The sequence below is a fragment of the Meriones unguiculatus genome, chromosome 15 (assembly GCF_030254825.1).
Source record: "Meriones unguiculatus strain TT.TT164.6M chromosome 15, Bangor_MerUng_6.1, whole genome shotgun sequence".
NCBI lineage: Eukaryota > Metazoa > Chordata > Mammalia > Rodentia > Muridae > Meriones > Meriones unguiculatus.
The window spans coordinates 31828424-31848485 of NC_083362.1; the positions used below are offsets into that span (position 1 = coordinate 31828424).

Consider the following 20062-nt stretch of genomic DNA (forward strand, 5'->3'; position numbering starts at 1 on the left):
TAGAATGAGGAATAGGGCCAGAACTGATTTCCAGTTTTGTGTGCTTGTCAGTTTTGTATGCTTGTTCAGCTTCTCACATCCCGGGCAGGGAAAACAAAACAAAACAAAATAAACAAACAAAAGAAACACTAATGTTTCTAGATATATTAGAGGCAACTGTTAACTTTCTATGCAAGTAGAAATAATTACAGATGTAAATAAGGTAGGAAAGCAGGGGAAGGAGAAAACAAGGAAGGGGAAGAACAGGGATAAGCAGGAAAAGGAAGGCAGTAGACCTGGGATAGTTAATAGAAAAATCTAGTATATCCAGAAAGTTCAGGTTCCATGATAATAACAATCCAGGCAAGACAAAGATGATACCCAATAAATTAGTAAGTATGGATAATTGAAAATAACATTTGATTATTGATTTAAAAATGCATTATCCCTTGATGGTGTAGGATTCACCTTACTTGTCAGATTTTCTTAAGTGGTTTCTACTTGTGCTGGATAATTGAGATTTTTGTTTGTTTGTTTGTTTGTTTGTTTGTTTTAGTAGATAAGGGATAAAGCTACAACAGATAAAAGACCTCAGGAATGTACATCTAATTGACACTACATTGCATTAATCAATAGCTGTACTTTTTTCAAACTGTGGCTATGACAGTCCTGAACAAGAAGAGTTTTCTGTTTAAGCTGCAGTAACTTTTCTGACTATGGATCATCGTTCTTCCTGTAGAAGATTTTTACAGTTCCTCTAATGTATTTGGGACGACTGTCTCAACATAACCTGCAGCTTTCCTGACAATTCTTCGCTTTCTCCTGCTAAGGAACTGTACCCTTTTCTGCTGTTTTTTTTTTTTTTAAACCTTCTGCTACCATATCCACCACTTCAATCACCAGATCCATAGCCACCACCATAGGGACTGCCTGAGCTTCTTCCACCAAAACTGCCTCCCTTCATGGGTCCATAATTTGTTTGCTGTTGCCCACTATAATTTCTAAAGGCATTATAGTTACCACCACCACCATAGTGACCTCCACCAAAATTTCCTCCTTTATTGTAACCATCACATCCTCCTCCTCCTCCACCATATCCACCACCTTGGTTTCCAAATCCTGGTCCTCCACCACCATAGCCTCCTCTACTATTGTAACCAGGGCCACCACCATAGTTGCCACCATCACCTCCAAATCCATTATATCCACCATCACCACTTCCATAACTACCTCTACTGCCACCACTTCTTCAACCACCATAGCCTCCTCTTTCACCAAAGTTTCTACCACGACCAAAGTTACCGCCACTACCTCCAAAGTTTCTACCACGACCCACAAAGTAGCCAGATCCACCTCTATGACCTCTCTGTGATCCAGCAGAATGCATCTCTTATTTAGAAAGGGCCTTTTTCACTTCACAATTATGCCCATTTATAGTGTGGTATTTTTGAACAATTTTTTTTAATTTTTCTTTATTAATTACACTTTACTCACTTTGTATCCCCCTCCCCTGTGGTTCCTTCTCTCCTCCCATCCCAATCCCTCCCTTCCTCCACCCTCTGCATGCATGCCCCTCCCAAGTCCACTGATAGGGGAGGACCCCTTTTTCTTCCTTCTGATCCTAGTCAATTAGGTCTCATCAGGAGTGGGTGCCTTGTCCTCTTCTGTGGCCTGGTAATGCTGCTTCCCCCTCAAAGGGAGGTAATTAAAGAGCAGGCCAATCAGTTCATGTCAGAGACAGTCCCTGTTCCTATTACAATGGAACCCACATGGATACTGAACTGCCATGTGCTACATCTGTGCAGGGGTCTTAGGTTATCTCCATGTATTGTCCTTGGTTGGAATAGCAGTCTCAGGAAAGACCCCTGTGCTCAGATTTTTTGGTTCTGTTGCTCTCCTTGTAGAGTTCCTGTCCTCTCCAGATCTTACTGTTTCCCACTTCTTTCCTAAGATTCCCTGCACTCTTCCCAAAGGTTGCCCATAAGTCTCAGTATCTACATTGATAGTCTGCAGGGCAGAGCTTTTCAGAGGTCCTCTGTGTCAGGCTCCTGACTTGTTCCCTGTTTTCTCCTTCTTCTGATGTCCAGCCTCTTTGCCTTTCTGGATAGGAATTGAGCATTTTAGCAAGAGTCCTCCCTCTTGATTAGTTTCTTTAAGTGTACAGATTTTAGTAGGTTTATCCTATATTATATGTCTATATGAGTATGTACCGTGTGCCTCCCTCTTGCAAGCCACTTAATGGCTCACTTAAGAGCCCTAAAAAAAAAGAAGCAGACACACCAAAGAGTAATAGACAGCTGGAAATAATCAAACTCAGGGCTGAAATCAATAAATTAGAAACAAATAAAACAATTCAGAGAATCAATGAAACCAAGAGCCGGTTCTTTGAGAAAATCAACAAGATAGACAAACCCTTAGCCAAACTAACTAAAAGGCAGAGAAAAACTATCCAAATCAACAAAACCCGAAACGAAAAGGGGGATATAACCACACACACTGAAGAAATCCAAACGATAATTAGGTCTTACTTCCAAAGTCTATAAGCCACAAAATTTGAAAATCTAAATGAAATGGACAATTTTCTTGACCTATTCTACATGCCAAAGTTGAACAACAATTTTATCAACTGTGTCATGATCATCAAAAGTTACAAAAGCAAATCCTCTCTTTTTTCCAATCTGCCTATCTTCCATAACTTCTGTGGTTTCAATCTTGCGATACTTTTCAAAGTAGTCTTTCGGATTATATTCTTCTGTTTCTTCTTTAATACCAACAACAAAAATTTTCTTCACCGTTAAATGGGCACCAGGGTTCACAGAATCCTCTCTAGAAACGGCTCTCTGTGGTTCCACCACGCCCATCCACCTTGTGTGGCTGGGCACACATTGCAGCATCCACCTCTTCCACACAAGAGTAGGTCACAAAACCAAAGCCCCTTGAACATTTTGTTTGGGGATCTCTCATTACCACACAGTCTGTTAGTGTGCCCCATTTCTCAGAATGTTCTCTTAAGCTATCATCTGTGGTTTCAAAGCTCAGACCACCAATAAACAGCTTCCTCGGCTGTTCTGGTTCCTTTGGATCATGGCCCTCCATTCTGAGACCGGACTTGCCTCTTCCAACTCGAGTTCAATATCGATTTGTCAGATTTTTATCAGGTCATTTTTCCTCTTGTTAGGAACTATATTTCTCTATGCACACTATGTAACAGCTTCTCATTAACATGCTGTTCTTTGTTAAGTCAAGTGATGCATGGTGGTTTTCTGTTTTCTGTAGCCATTTCTTTTCTCTCCACCCCTAACCCTCCCCAACTCGATAGGGCTTATTATATGGTCCCGGCTGGTCTATACCTGGACCATTTGTAGTCCACCCAAATTCAGTCTCCTGGATGTTGGGATTACAAGCATGCATACCAGACCCTTCTGGGTTGATATTTCTTGAATGGAATTAGTTGTGTACTCAAATAACATTTTGGAATGCTTTCCTACGTATTTATTTTATTATGTGACTATGGCTTATTCTGAGGACTTTAATACAGACTTTAATTTAGTTCTACTATTATTCTCGGTTTACAGATGGGTAACAGATTTAGGACTTAACAAAGTGCCCTGTTTAGTGACTAGTAGATAAATCTACTCTAACTCCAGATTTTGCTTTGAAAACTTGTAAAAAAAAAAAAAAGAAAAAGAAAAGGAAAGAAAACTTGTACTCTTTGTAGATTTTTCCTTTGTCTATATGAACATCAGGTTTCAGTACCTCTCTTTAAACTAATAGAGCATCTTTAAAATCTCTTTAAAAGTAAGGAAACTAACTGCACTTTCAAGTGAATTAGTAGAAACCCTACCATTGAATAATATTTGCTGTGTGCACATATGGCATACATTAAGAAATTATAAATTACTGAGTGCAAAATAATTTTTCTGATAACAAAACTTGCATATTAATAATTACCACTTTAAAAAGGAATTGGCATTTTTTTACCTGAAATGGGTCTTCTAACATATGAGGGATAAGTTAGGTAATAAAATTAGAGAACCAATTAGTTTTAGATAATGTTAGGATTCTTCTGTTTGTTTAAAAGTGTTAGAGTAGATGCACATTTATTCATAATATATAAATATTATGAAAAAACAAAACTTCAATTTTGAATAAAATGTTTTAGCCAAGCACTTGAATTAAAAAAAACGAATTTAGTTTTACTTGACATGTCACTAGTTGACAAAATTCTACTCAATATTGTGTTATTTTTCAATAATAATAGTAATAAGTAATATCTACTTTGTGAAATTTTATGTTTCTTCACTGAATGCAAAAGCATTTTTCCTTACTGCTGTGAATATAATTTCTGAGTCTAGGTGGTACACTGTCAGCACAGTGAAGCAGGAAATTATTCTCCTGTGTCAGCTACTGCAATTAAAGTATAGAAAGGTTTGAAGTAAGATATAATTCTCTTATTTCTACTCACAAGTCTTATATGACATTCAAATAGATTTCAAAATCAACAGAGTTTTAAGTGTTTGGTCACACTCAAAATAATGTTTTTCTGTTCTTGATTCTGCTGTAGTTCCTCTAAATATATCCTTTTTAAAAATTTCCTTTACCTTCCTTTTTAGATTATACTATAATTACATTATATTTTTCTTTTCTTTCCACCCCCTCACATAGCCTCCTTGCTTTCTTTTAAGTCTATGATCTTTTTATTGTTAATACATACATATTTCTATGTGTATATACATATATTCTTAAATATGTTAGTACAGCCTGCTCAGTCTATGTAAAGTTACTTGTATATATGTTTCAGGGCTCACGACTTTGATAGCCAGTTGGCGTGTTCTTCCTTGGGGAAGGCTCAATATCGGGATTCCTTAGCTGCCAGTAGTCCATTGTGTAGGGTTGAAGTATCATAAACTTTCCCCCATACTTTAGTATATTTATGTTATTGTCATTGTTCAGATCATAGGCAGTTGTGTTGGTGAGCCTTTATGGGTGTAGCTTTTGACATTACTAGGAGACACAATCTCACAGCAAGTTCCCTGATCCTTTGGCTTTTACTCTTTATGCCCCTGATTCAGCAATGTTCCTTGGGCGTTAGGTACAGGAGTTATATTATAGATGTGATGTATGTGATGTATCCATTGTGACTGGCACCACAACGCTGCATTTTGATTGGTTGTGTCTTTCTATAATAGTCTTCATCTGTTACAAAGAGAAGTTGCTGTGATAAGGGATAAAGATTATTCATGTTTTTGGGATTAAGGGCAAATATTTAAATATTTAAAGTATACTTAGAAGTTTTCTGGTTTTGTAATATTTTGGTTGTAGGTTCTTTAAATACACAGTTCACTAGCCCTAGGAAGTTATAGTTATCTAGTTCCCAGTACCAGGATTGATTTTTCTCTTACTCAGTAAATCTTAAATCCAATTAGAGAACTGTTGGTTACTGCCAAGGTATATGTACCACTACTGTACCCTTGGGATTATTATGCAATGCTTGGTCATTTGTGTGGAGTATAGGCATCACAGCTGGAAAGCACTGTTGATTGCCTACCTCCTTTGGAAGTTTACATTGTACCTCCCCCTCAAGGAGGAGGCATTTATGCTGGTTTCCATCCAGGGCCTTTTGAGTGCTGTGTCTGAAGGGCATATTGTCTTTTGTAATAAGGATTTCCCTTCTAACTCTGAGATTTAACTAAGGACAAGAGCAGTAGCCTGTAATATTTGGGGGCTTTCTTGGGAAATACTGACCAACAACTTAAAAGAGGCCTTCTCATGCCTAGTGTTGGAATATTTGTTAGATAACTGTTACTGCAAGCCTCATCAGTAAATAATAACTGATAGTTAAAAGTTATGTGAACATGCATAACTCCTTGCCACTGCTATTGTAACTGAATTAACAAGTAAGCAAATAAGGAAAAAACAACAAAAGAAATCTCATTATTGATCAAAAGTGTGTGTGGGTGTGTGTATGTGTATATATGGATACATGATTGAGAATGTGATTTATTTATGTATATAAGTTCACATTTATATTTAATTTTATGAAACCAGGGAAATAGATGATATTTGTTTATGGTTCTTTAGGTATGTCCTAATAGAGTTGTTCTAATAGGATTGTATATGAAATCTTAACACCTTCTATTCTAGGCTCATCAAATGCTAAAAATTAGAAGAATTATCTAAATTGAACAACTTTGCTATTTAGTCTATATTTCCAGTGAATAGGAAAGTACTGTTGCTTCTGGGTTTTGTTTCCATGGCTTGGCACCAAACGTATGCTGTGCCCATAGAAGAGAGCCCCAGATGCCTGAGAACTGAAGTTACAGAAGCTTGTTAACAGCCATGTGGGTGTTGGCAATCAAACTGGAGCCTCTTTAGGAGCAGCTCTTAACTGCTGCACGATTTCTGTAGCCCCCTATTATACTTCATTTTGTGTTTCCTTTTTAATTTTTGAGGTTATAATTCAATTCAAACATTTCTTCCTTCCATTTCCTCCCCCAAACCCTTCCATATGTCTCTCCTTACTGTTATTCAAATTCATGCCCTTGTTTTTTACTTATTATTATTGCATATAAACTGTTCAGTCCATATAATGTTACCTGTATGTGTGTTTTCAGGGCTGACCATTTGTTATTGGATAACCAGTTGGCATTCTCTTCTGTAGTAAGGCCATCTCTTCTATTCTCAGTATTTCCTTAGTTGCAGGTAGTTCTTTATAAAGTTGAGACTTTTCTTCGTCTAGTTTGGCATGTTCATTTGTGCTGTCCTTGTTCAGCTCACATTTGGGCAGTCATGTGAATGAACTTTATGGTGAGACCTCTGATATTACTAAGATAAACAGTGTCACAGCAAAGTCCCTGATCCTCTGGCTCTAACAATCTTCCTGCCCCCTTTTTGCAATGTTCCCTGAGCTTTAAATGCTAGAACATTTTGTAGATGTTTTCATTGAGACTGGGCTCCATAGCTCTGCATTTTAGTTGGTTGTGGTTTTCTGTAGTGGTCTCTGTCTGTTGCAAAGAGAAGTTTCCTTGTTGAAGGGATAAAGTGTAAGGGTTTAGGGACAAATGATGGTTGAGTAAAGTAGTGTTTATAGAGTCTCCTCCAATAATCATGACTTCATTAGCTAGGTTTTCAGTATGAGCCAGACTCTCCCTTTTGCTGTGCAGTCCTTAAGTCCCATTAGAGAGCTCAACTTTAGTTTTATTTTTTTCCATACACATTATTTTGGTCATGTTCCTATTTCCACTCAACTTCAAAATCTGTCTCCCAAAATGAACAAATTATAGATAAATAAATGAGTAAAACTGAATAATAAAACAAACAAACAAAAAACTAATAAAAATGCTAAACCAAAAATGAAACAAAAAGCCCACCAAAGTACAGGGACTTTGTTTCATGTTGGCCAACTGCTAGACATGAAGTCTGCCCTGAACTTCATGTTGATTCAAAATGACACTTCATTGGAGAAAACTGATTTTCCTTTGCGTGCCCATTGTATTTTTTAATGTAGCTTTCTTTTTACATGTTTGTATATTTGATAGCTGTTGTTGCAAAGAAATGGTATATCAGATAGGAATACTAAAAATACAAGTACAAAAGACTATGAATAAATCTGTACAAATAAAAACTGATTTTAAGACTTCTTTAAGGTAGAAAACTGTATCAAATCAGTTGTAGTCTTACTTAAAATGTAAACTACTATACATTAAATAAAGTATGGTTTAAAAAAAGAAATTAAGAACCAATCCATGGTAGTGTTCTCCTATGATTTCTTTCACCAAAAACTAATTTGATATATATTCTTTATCTAATTGTTTTTATAACCATTGACACCTATTTCTTATTTTTTATTTCATTGTTATTCTTTATCTCTTGATATCATACTAGAACAACCATATTTTTGAGATTATAAGTACATTTCTTTCTTCCTGTTTCTTCTTCCCAACCCTCCTATATAGTTCTTCCCACTTTCTTTCACTCCAGTTCCTCTTTTTTTCTTGTTAATGCATATATACATGAGTATGTATATACATATATGTTTCTCAATACAACCTACTCAGGCTATATAATGTTACATGTATGGATTCTTTCTGGGTTGAACACTTGGAATTGTACAACCAAATGATGTACTCCTTCCTAGATACAATAATGTTTTAAAAAGCTACAAGGAATCTATTAACTATTTTACTGAAAAATAAAAAATACCTATATTACATATAAATCTTTGTACAAATATGCATATATGATTTCAGTGAACTTTTCTTATCCAAACTGATGGTACTCCCTCCAAGAGCCAAAGGCCACCTAACAAAAATCCCAGTACCAGGCATAAGAATTTCTCTTTTAATTTGTTGGTCAGGATTTCTCAAGAGACTCCTTAAACATACATTCTTTTGCTGTTTCCTTTGTTTGCTCCCAGAGGTAGAAGGTAAATCCCTATTGCTGAAGAAAAATGCCCTTCAGACACAGGCCCAGAGAACCCTGAGTTGCCACTGACCTGAATGCCTCTTCCAGAGGACTAGCTTTCATGATACCAGAAGGTATCATCATGCAAGCTTTCAAAGGAGAGAAGCAGCCAACAGTCGTATCCAGCGATCATGCCTGTGAACCACGTTAGTAACTATCATGGCATGCTATCCCAGATGGTGCAGCAGTAGTGGCTCTCATACTTTGTCAGCAACCAACAGTTCTTTTATTGGGCTTGAGACCCATTGAACAAGAGGCCTGGTGCGTGAAACCCATCAAACCACTCAGTGTCATTGAAGTCCTGCTTATTGGAAGAAGAGTCTACAACCTCTAATTTACTCAACCAGAGTAATCCCTAACAACAGTCTATGTCCTTATACACGCAGATAAGTGTAGTCTCCATCCCTCATCAAGGACTCTTCTCTTGTCAAGAAACAGAGATTACTACCAAAAACCATAACCAATCAAAACACAGAGTTGTGATCCAAGTCCTAGTGGATGCATCTACAAAACACTCCAGCACCAGAGGTTCAAGGAAAATTGTGGATGTTGTAGGGTAAGGTGGTTATAAGGGACTGAGCATCAGGGAGTGCTTTGAGACTGTCTCATTATAATGTCAGAAGCCACATCCATGAAGTCTCACCAATATGAATGTCCAAACATGAGCTGAACAAGAATGACAACAATAGACCTGCCAAAGTGGACTGAGAAAAACCCATGAAGCCTCCATCCCAAACAAGACTGTAGGCAGCTGATGAAGATTAGGAACCAGCTCCTTTTTTTTTTCCTGTATAGAAGTTTGAGGTATATACTAACTTTGGTAAGAAGTCCAGAATAGTTCTCTTCCTCCTGCTTCTTCAGCTATTCCCTCAGCCCTAAGTCTTGCACTCTGTAGTGCAATTGTAATAGATGGGTCCATAAAGATATGATTAACTGAAGTCCATGTTTTAGGACTTCCCTTTTTCTGTTGTATACTCTCTATATACAAGTTTAGAGTGCATACCCACAACTCCACCATGAGTTGCTGTTTCAGGTTGGCGTTTTCTGCTTCTATGTATTAATATTCCCTTCTGACTTTTAAAGGCATACTGGTTAATTTCTCTTATGGTCACATTATATGCCAGTCATGTATGGGACTACGTTTTATTAAGGAACATTTCCAAGTTGGGACAATTATGAGTAAAACTGATCTGGACTTTTGGTATAAGTTTTCATGTGTGTTTTATAACTAACAGTAAGCATGATTGTATATAGTAACAGTATGTTAACTCAAAGCAGACATAGTCACACAGGCCTGTAATTTTTGTACTTGGGATACTGGGGCAGTATCCCCAGTAATAGCAATAAATTTGAGTTTAGCCCAGGCTACATAGTGAGTTTCAGGACAACCTGAACTATAGAATAAGACCATATTAAAAAAACAAAAAACACCAAACAAACAAACAAAAAAAAAAAACCCCAAAACCCTAGTTTTATTTTATAAGTTGTTCAACTGCTTTCCAAACTGGCTGGATTATTTTGTATTCCCACCATCAACGAACAAGTTTTCTATAGCTTTTCTAGTGTCAGATATCATTGGTGCTGTGGGTTACCATTTAAATGGATGTATAGTGGGATCCATTGTTGTTTTAATTACAGTTCCATAATGAGATAATCCGGATTGAGTCTTTTCTTCCCATTTCATTTGCCTGTAGCTTTAATTTCCCCTACTTTGGTGATCCAATTTAAAGATAAGATATTCACAGAAATATAATCAAGTAAACATGAGTTCTTAACAGTGTTTCTTATCCACTGTGAATTATCCTTACAAAAGGGAAATTTTGCATATAAAGATTGAGATGTAGAGAAAATGCCATGAGGATGTGAAAACTGGTCTCTAACAACATTGAAAGCTCCTAGAAGTCATCCTCCAACACATCCTCCAGTTAGTAACCCACACAACTTTTCTTTTTCTTTTTCTTTTTTTTTTTTTTTGGCCTATTTTCATTTTGGTTATTTTCTAATTGTTGAATTTTTCAAGCTTTTTTCATATTTTGGATCTTAGTCTCCAATGAAATATATTTTGTAGGTATTCTCTCACTATCTATTATTAATCCTTTCATTTTTGTATTGTTTTCCAGAGTAGATTTGTCTTTACATAGTTTAGCTGGTTCGTTTCCCTAAGTAAGAATTACCTTTTATCTAAAAAATCATTCTCAATCCCACAATCACCTAATTTTTTTCTTTGTTTTCTTGTATGATCTTATAAGTAACAATGAGCAACTTAGTCTTTGATTCATTTTGAATTAATGTTTTATGAAAGATCAGTGGTCTATATCTGGATTATTTCTTATGAGACACATTCACTGAAATACTTTTATTATTTTGTGAAAAATAGTTGATTGTATTTATAATGTTTATTTTTTTATCTTTCTTGTTTTATTTTGTTGATCAATTTGCCTATTTTTCAGCACTTGATTATTGTAATTTTATAGTCATCTTCAAGAGAGAAAGCATCAGTCTTTTGATCTCATTCTGTTACTTCAGCTTTATGCTCACTTATTGTATTTGCCCGTTTAATTAATTGATATCTCTAACTTGCTGGGATTTTGTTTGGGATTACCCTGAATCTGTAGAATAGTTTAGTGCCACACTAACTCCAGAGTCGTCTGTGTAAACATAAAAATGTGCTATGTAAGCATAAAATTATGTTGCCAGATGGAAGATACATTTCCTACAGGAATCAGCTTCCTGGAAGTCACTGGCAAGAACCCTAACATGGCCACCTAAGCCAAAAAGACGTATTCTGAGAGTCCCATGACTTGGTTGCAAGATTGGATTGATGAGCTTTTTTGCTATTTCTCTATGATTCTTGGAACAGCACAATTAACTATTCAAGGAAACATTTCTAACAGATTACTAGAAGCTTTAGCAAATAAAATTTTAGGAGAGGTAATAAATCAGATTCAGCATCAGGAACTGCTTGTGGAAAAACCAAACATTGTAGGTATTAAAGGGACAAGAGTTTTAGGGCTTTCTAAAGAAAATGTTTAATCAGGATCTGTTAGGATAAATGCTCTGGATATTCCCACTGCAGTAAAACTACTATAAAACCATTACCAAACACAGGTGTTTATGATGAGGCAGAAAGAAGACAGGCAAACATAGGAGGTCAGAGAGTTTTATATTATACTATGAGTTTACAAACAGGCTAGCTCAAGCATCTCATCTCTAAGATTGTAAATCCTTAGCAAGACAAACAGGAGGAATTCTCCTCAGTGCTTAACTATAGGGGGGTTGTAAATCTTTAGCCGACTTGGTTCAGAAGGCAGTGACAGCCCCTGGCCTTCCACTCACTAATTAGTAGCAGTAAACTGTGTAAACACCACTCACTAGTTTAAGGTTTTGTATTTGCTTTGATTAAAAGCTTTTAGGCCAAGATTTTTTTTTTTTTTTTTTTTTTTTGTAGACACTGCTTCTACCAGGTTACTCTTTCAGTTAAAATGTAAACTTTGTATTGTTGGTAAAAAGTCTGAATGTTCTGGGAAGTATGTCAACTTCAAGATGCTTCTTTATGTAATCACTATATAAGTGTTGGCTTGACTTCAGTAAAGTGCAGTAGATCCAAACCAATACTACTTGGTGTGGTCTCTATCATTTCGCCTACCTGTGTCTAACCTGATATCCGAACGCCTGATTTTCCCGCGGGTGCGGAACTCTAACTGGGCCGGTCCGCGGCAGTTTAGTGAGGGCTGGCCTCTTAACAGATATGTTTTCCTGTCCAACTATATGGATTACGTGTCATTCATCACTTAGGTATCTTGATTTCTTTCATCATACTTTATAGAAGTCTTCATGTAGTTGTTTACCGCTTTAGTTGGTGGCATAAATCTGGGAGTGTGGGCCCAAAAAAGAAGCAGATTAAAGTCTCATACAATAGCATCCAACTTTATTCAGAGCACCAGACAATTTATATTCTGAGGGTTAAAAAGAGGCAGCTACCTGAGTAGCCTATATAATCACAAGGACAAACTGCACTTGCCAAAAACATATCTTTTCTATAGATGCATATGAATGACAACAGCTGAAGTAAGCTCCCTCCTTTCTGCTACATCTGGGTAGAACACAAAAACACTGAGAACACTTAATTATTTAATGTCCAAATGGCTAACTTTTATAAAGTAATAGGAAATGGTAAAATAATTTCACAGCTTCTAAAAGTTTATGATTATAAATTATTGTAGTAGCTATTATTTCTGTTCACCTCTGAGGAGTGATTGATACAATTTGGTTTGAATGTGTGTACACAAAGTTAGGATTACAAGTGATTGAAAAATGAGTGGGGTTATTCTAATGGTTATAAGCATCAGTGTAATATTCCTATATCCTTGAAAAGTGTGACATTTAAAGAGGGATAAGGTCATGTTTAATTTAGTTGTGTAATATGCTGATACCTTTATTTAAAAATGAGTTACCTGAGTTTTTTAGAATTCTTATTCAAATGTTAATTTAAATGTTAAAGTCTCAGAAGATGAGGAAGATATTATGTTATTAAATTATGTGATAGACCAGAACATTTGCTAAAATTGTTTTAAACTTCTTAAGTGTAAATATAAGAGTTCGTTTGAAAAAAGAAATCTAAACTTTATTTTTCTTATTGTAGAACATTTTTTGTCTATAGTCTTCTGAGTTGATATTTTCAACAATTTTAATTTTTAGGTTTTCTATTTTGTTCATAGTGCTGAGGATAGAACCCAGGGCTAGGACCATGCTGGGCACGTGCTCTGCCACACTGAGCTGTGTCCCCAGCCTTTTTCTACAAATGTGCAAAAAATTTGCATTTCTATGATTTTTTAATCACTTAGTATTCCTGATAGACAAGTTCACAGATTTTCAATTATTTCCCTAAATTTTATAAAGACTTTTTCTTAAAATTCCATTTATTTATTCTGTGTGGGTATGTGTTTGTCATGGCATGTGCCACGTGGATGTCAGTTGTTTCTTTTTTCACCCTTGGCTCTTGTACCTCTAACTCGTGCCTTCTCACCTTTGCCATAAGTGCCTTGACTGCTGATGCTGCTCGTTGGCCCACAGTTCCATAATATTTACATGAAGAAAAACTTGAAGAGATTTTTTCTATACTCCAGATTATTAGATGTTACTAAGAATAAATAAGGTAATGCTGATGTTTGGCCTGTTATATACTAAGAAAACGACTAGTGAGAGTCACTTGCTTGTTCCTTGTTGATAACCTTTTCATAAACAGTGTTGGCTTAGGTGAGGAATTACAGTGGAGTACAAAGTGGCCATGGTTTTGTTTGTTTTCAGTGTGAGCTTTGAATGTGTGTACACAAAGTTTTACACAAAAAAAAAATCTAGTTTTCATTTTATCCTCATATTTATAGCATCTTCTCCCTGTTGGTTAATGCTGCTTAGGTGTGGACTCTCCAGTAATGTGGCAGCAGAGGAGGTTGACATGTAGTTGTTCAATTTTCTTGCTTCTGTGAGTAGAGAATAATTTAACTCATTTCCATTTCTATCCCTGTACTGGTCACATGGGCGACGTGAGGTGAAAGGGAAAAGCTTCCTCGAGATCTTTGTTGTTCAGTTCTTTCAGTCTCCTGCCCTGTCTTGCACTTAACTAGTTCCCCTGCATTTTGTGGAGCCCAAGAAATAATTGCTAACTGTACTTGGGTGTTGGCATCACTGTACCTTTCAGTTGGGTCAGAGGAGTAACACCCTCATGCCTGATGACTGGTATATACACGAGTCATTCTGCAGTAAGAGTTGCTGAAGAAGGGTCACTCATGTAAACTGTGGAAGGCTATGTATCTTTGGCAGAAAAAGTCCCACCTTATCCCATCACAACATTTTGCTGTTCTTACTTTAAGTTCCTTTTTTGCTGGGCATGTCCCATGAAATGTATGCTGCCACTTAATCAAGCTTAATCTTTAACCTGCTTGCAGGGATTTTATGCCAGGTAGTTGGTCACTGAATTTGAAATACTGTTTCCTTGAGTTTCTCTGAGAACTCTGTCAAGAGTATGGTTGTCATCCTGTTTCCATAACTTGGCTTTGTTTTAGGTTTATACATTATTTCCAAGTATTGGCTTCATTTTATGTTTAATGGCTTGATATTTCTTTTGTTAGCATATACTTTACAAGGTAGTTGACTCTTTGCTTGACTGCTTTGCCCAGTACACAGTGTGATACCTGAAACAGAATTAACAGTGCTTTGCTGTTGAGTGAATGAACCAATCCTGTTATTCAGACTCAAACTCCTGAAAATAGCTTTGACTTATTCCCTAGGTTTTACTCTTCCAGGGCTTTACGTAGTATATAACTTATTGTTTGTTTGTTTTGCAGTGCTTTGCTGGATTTGAACTCAAGGCCTTACACATGCTAGGCAAGTCTCTGCCATTAAGCTAGATTCTAAACCCCGTAAGTTTTATTTTGAAAGCCCGTTTAATATTTTCAAAATCTATGTTCCCATAATCATGTCCTCGATTGAATTATTTGTATATCTAATTAATTTCATTTTCCATGATGCTGTTAGAGTGAGTCTCACATAGTGCTTATCTAAATGCCCTTCTTAGAGGAAAATATGCTCTAATTTCTTATCATACTTGGACCTGTCATATTGTTGTCCTTACTGGTTCCTGCATGTGTATTTTACACTCATGCTTTTCAGTGTAGTTTCAGGATTCTGCCCCTATCATCCATGCTGTCACATAAAAGTATTCCTTTCCTGCTGTAAACATATTGTAACATATCACTATATAACATGTAGCCCTTATCATGAGACATCCCTAGAAAGGTTTCTTTACATTGGAATTGTTAGGAAACACTGTACATTTTTGTCAACTCCATCAACAAACCTGTGTGCTCACTGAGTATCCCTAATAAGTGGTGGGAGTTACCTGTCAGTTTCTTGTGGTTAGAGCATATCTCTCTTTAAGAAGGACCACACAATGCCTTCTATAATATGGCAGCATTTTGAGTTTATTTTCAGGACAAAATGTACTCTCTTGCTGCCAGTTCAAAGACTCATTCTTTAAAAGCATGTATACTTTTGAATTTGTGTCATCTTTTATCTTCAGAAAATGGCATTTCCAAAGATTTGGAAAAATAATTTTTAAAACCAGAGCATTAATAGCATTATCTTTGCAAAACATGTAATCTCTTGCTGCTATTTTTACAAATTTAATGATTTTTTTTTATATTCGTGTGTGATGACAATGACAGAATGATAAGGGTAGTGAAATCACTTGATATAAACAATCAAAGCCAAATTTTCCATAGATGACATTGTTGAAAGTGAGTGTATTAAAAGAGGCAGAGCAATGTAATATGGCACTGGGGAATGCAGACTAATGGAGTAGGTAGCCTCAGCTTATCGCTGTCAGTTTTCTAATTTCAAATAATTGTTGAAATATATGCCTTGTGATTTTACACGTTAGAAGATATGGTTAAATGAATGTAACCTTCTGTACTAGTAAGTGAGTATGGGGCCCTGTAAAGAAGCTCTTCTAACTTGAACAGTCAGTAGTCACTGCTAGTGATACAGTAGGCCAACTGTGAAAACGCGTGCCTCATAACAGGCTTTTGTGTTGTTAGACAGCATCGCTATAAATGAATATTCTTTATTTCACATGAGAAGCAACAGCTACTTAGACTTACACATTTAACTTACAAAGATTGCATCTGCTTATTCCATTGAATTTTTTAAATTATTCATTAGTAATTTCTTCAAATTTGTGGTGACTTTGGAGAACACATTACGAACTTTACAAAAGCTTATGATCTGTTTCCAGTGGAAGAATTTAGGGACTCGTGTATATTTTCACAGAATTTCTGGCTTCTTTATGTCTTATATTTGAAAGCTATACCAGCAATTTGTGGTTCTTGTCTTGTAAATGAAGAGACCACCAAACTCTATTGTTTCTCCTTTAACACGTGCTGACCCTAAAACAAAATGGTATTTATTCATAATGGATCTTTTTTTTTTTTTTTCAATGCAGTTTATTCAGGAACATTGAACAATCCTCGGACCCCGGGGAAAGCCAGCCCACAGCTTAAATAGCCTCTGGGTAGCCAACCCAGGCGTGCCACGGGGGCAATGCAGATAGGTCCACATACATGGAAGCAAGCCAGATCCTCGGCCTTAGCCAAATGTGGAGTTGTTCGTGACAGAGAGCACTCACCATCGGGAAGGTGGAAGGCGGAAACCAGCTCCATCTTTAAGGCATAGCATTCCGCAGCTCTCTACAGTTCCCCCTTTTTGTTTTAGACACATCAGGCAAGAGTAGAGGTCTGATCTCTGATATAGAAATAAATTGGGACTTTGTACAGATGTTCATTTAGGTGTCATCCACCCAAAGAACATCAGACCCGTCCAATACCTTTTTCTCAGAGGCGGGACCTGGGGCATCAACCCGCATGCAATCAGACATGCTCTTCTCTGGGTCCAAAGCGGTTGACCCTGAGTGCAGTGCTTAGCCTCGCATCCTGAGCGTATCATTTTAGCTTTTTATGGTATCCAACCATGCTTGGGGAGAATGTCCTGCTTCAATGGCTGTAAAGGCCTGAATGATCATGGCTGCATCACACTGTTGTGAGACTCTAATCTTGCATATATACCACAGGCAAACCAAGGAGACCAACACCAGAAGGCCTGCTAACACTCCCATGCCCGCCCATTCCTTCAGATGATTCATGGCTGCAGCAATCCATGTTGATAATCCTGTGGCTAGTCCTGCGTCCACTCCGGTAGAATTTACTGTGACAATGGCCACTCTCAGCTGCTCCATCGTAGTATCGAATTCTCCAGTCCAATTACCTAAAATATAGCTCGACAATTGTTTAGACAGATTTGCAGCGCAGGAAAAATTCTCATGTTGTATGCTAGTGACACAAAGTCCAGCATACTTTCATTGACAGCCAGGTTGAGCGATTTGCCATAGGGTATCAATTTGCTCCTGCAATCATAATGGATCTTAACTACAGAAAGACAAGAAAACTGAGTAAGGAATGGAAGTAGCTATTTCTGACTGTATATTTCTGAATACATTTGCCAGTGTAAATAAATTCTTAATTAGCAAATTATATTTAAAACACTTGACTTAGAGGACACATTTTATGACAGATTTGATGGACTTTCACACAAACCACCTCAGTTTCAGGAGTATTGTATGATTTAAATAATGTAAACTGAACTTTGTCATACGGATCTGATCAGTTCTTAGTTTAAGTCTTGTTCTACTTGTTAACATAGCCTGAGACTAGACAGTGTAGCTGCTATGTTCTGTAGATAGTTTAAAGATGTTTAGTAAGTGCCTCTATCAAAGAAGAGAAAGAAAAAAATATAAAATATCATCACAAATAATATTGTTGTATTTCCCTTTGCATATTTGTTTAGGCCTGCTGTTAATTACTACTAATTGCCACTTTTAGTCTTATTTTGAAATAGATATTGTCATTTACGTAACATAAAATAAGTAATAAGAGAGACCTTATTCTAAATAATTTTAAATATATTAAATAAAAAATAAAATAAATAATGTGAACTGTATAGAAAAGTTTAAACATAGACATTGTAGTAGAGGTGAGAAATGAGGGTGCCCCAACAGCATGAAGAACAAGGGACATCTTAGAGAGAATAGTTTTCTAATCTCTCAGATTCAGTCAAAGGTGAATTATATGGAAAGAGCATTAGTATATCAAATTGATATACTATTAAGATGCAGTCATAAATTTCAGTAGTAATAAACTAGATATAGTCATTAACCCACTGCTTACATGGTCATAGGATAATGACTGTTTCCAAAGTAATCCAGTTTAACTTTGTAGGATGACAGTTATTCCGTGTACGAGATTTTAAAATATTTGACATATAATTTGTCATAAGATGTTGACTAGATGTTATGATAAAAATCTTATGATAAATAACTAGTCATTTCATTAAAAAATTAAAATAAGTTACAATTTTGCAATGTCTTTTTTTTCATTTCTCTTTGGATATATTTGTATGACTGGGCTATAAGTTTGGTACTTCAACTTGTTTTGGATCCCCACCCCCTTGATCTTAAAACAACAAAAAAACCATTGAACTAGCTGAATGGTAAAGGATGATACTGTATGTATTTGCTTATTGTAGATAAATTTCTGTTGAAATAATGTTAAAAATGAAGATATGCTTGGGTTTATTTTTTTTACCATGTTTTAGATTTGCTTTATAAGTGTGTTGTGAATTGAACAGCTGTGTTCTGTTCCTTGAAGTCATCTTAACACCCAGCCTTTAAATGAATGGCAGTCATCTGTGTAGATCTCTTGTGACTGAGTGATGTATTCTGTTTTGCTGTGGCAGTTTCCACACAGTTGCTTTTGTTCTTAAATATGTTCATTTTTCTATAGTACTTTTCACCCCTGTATGTATGTACAGGAATCACTTCACCCACCACCGAATTGCAGCCACTACTGAGGTGGAACGCAGCAACTGTTTAACAGCGCACTTTCCCCTAGGTGCTGACAGCTGCAGAAGAGATTGTACATGGGCCTGTACGGAAGGTCTTTCTCCACTGTGCCATCCGCAGAGTGACACTGACTAGGAGTACTACATAGACTGTAAGTTTCTTGTGTACCCACTGTAGACTGGAAAACCCAGTACGGGGAGTATCAGATAGCTGGGAAACAGACTTGAAATATCTGAGGAGGTCAGGTTAAACTTACTGCTTCTCTCCCTATGTTTAATGTGATTTGTGGTTGGTTCCAAGTTGGATATCATGTAGATGGTTGTACCACTCTTTGGAAATTAGTTTATTATGAAAAACAGGAGAAACTGAATTTCTTTTTTGGTAAATTGTTCACAAACAAAATTCTAAAGGAATCAAGTTGTGTTCAAGTTGTCAGGTATCCAGAGCACTCATGAGGCAGTAGAGCCGTGTTAAGGTTGGCTTTCAGGGTTATAGCGGGGGCAACCTGTTAACCTTGCTCTCCGAGGCCTGCGGGTTGGTGATGATGTCGCCTCTGCCAACAGTTTTGAAACGTCAGTGTGTGGTAGACTTAGTTGGCGTCTTCAATTTAGAATCACCAAGTTTTAAATTAAAAAAAAAAAAAAGCTTTAAATCCAGGCATGGGAGAAAAGAAACAGGTAAATATTAAAATATAATATACTTTGGTCTCTATCTCCCATTTATTTAATGAATTTTTATTGATTTTAAAATAGTACTTTCTTTAGTATTAGTAGTTTGAAAAGCTTATACCTTTTATTATAAAAATCATTGAAACTTTTTATTTGTATTATACGGTCTGGATGGTTTTAGAATTTTTAGAATTTTTTTCAATATTTTAGAATTTTTAATTTAGTGGTATGATTTTCTGTTTGCTTATTTAATTAATTTATTTTTCATGAGCCTTTTGACATTTCTATGTAAAAAAAAATTAGGGCCCCTTTATCTTCCTAAATCATAAATCACATCTTGTCACTTGATTTACAGCTATCCATTCTGAATTATAAATTGAAGATACTGAGGCACACATCTGTGTCTATAGAGTCTTTCTCAAACATGATAAAGGTTAATTTCAAAACCGCTTGTTTATTTACTTAGGAAGTACATAGAAGAAGAGAGTTTTCTAGAGACCCA

At 36.3% G+C, this 20062-nt stretch overlaps 1 protein-coding gene and 1 pseudogene across 7 annotated transcripts in view; one reads left to right on the top strand and one right to left on the bottom strand.

Annotated features, from left to right (window-relative positions):
- The window catches only part of Nova1 (NOVA alternative splicing regulator 1), a 129829-nt gene that overhangs the window by 46448 nt on the left and 63319 nt on the right, over nucleotides 1–20062 (top strand). The window contains exons 2-3 of one of the 7 annotated variants that reach the window (XM_060368315.1): nucleotides 14787–14861; nucleotides 18942–19043. The exons of 5 other annotated variants lie outside the window; for them this stretch is intronic. The gene's annotated coding sequence lies outside the window, so the exon portion shown is untranslated. The remainder of the gene's footprint in view (nucleotides 1–14786; nucleotides 14862–18941; nucleotides 19044–20062) is intronic. One more of the 7 variants, XM_060368314.1, reaches the window with a different exon arrangement.
- Nucleotides 737–3107, bottom strand: LOC110543542 (heterogeneous nuclear ribonucleoprotein A3-like; annotated as a pseudogene).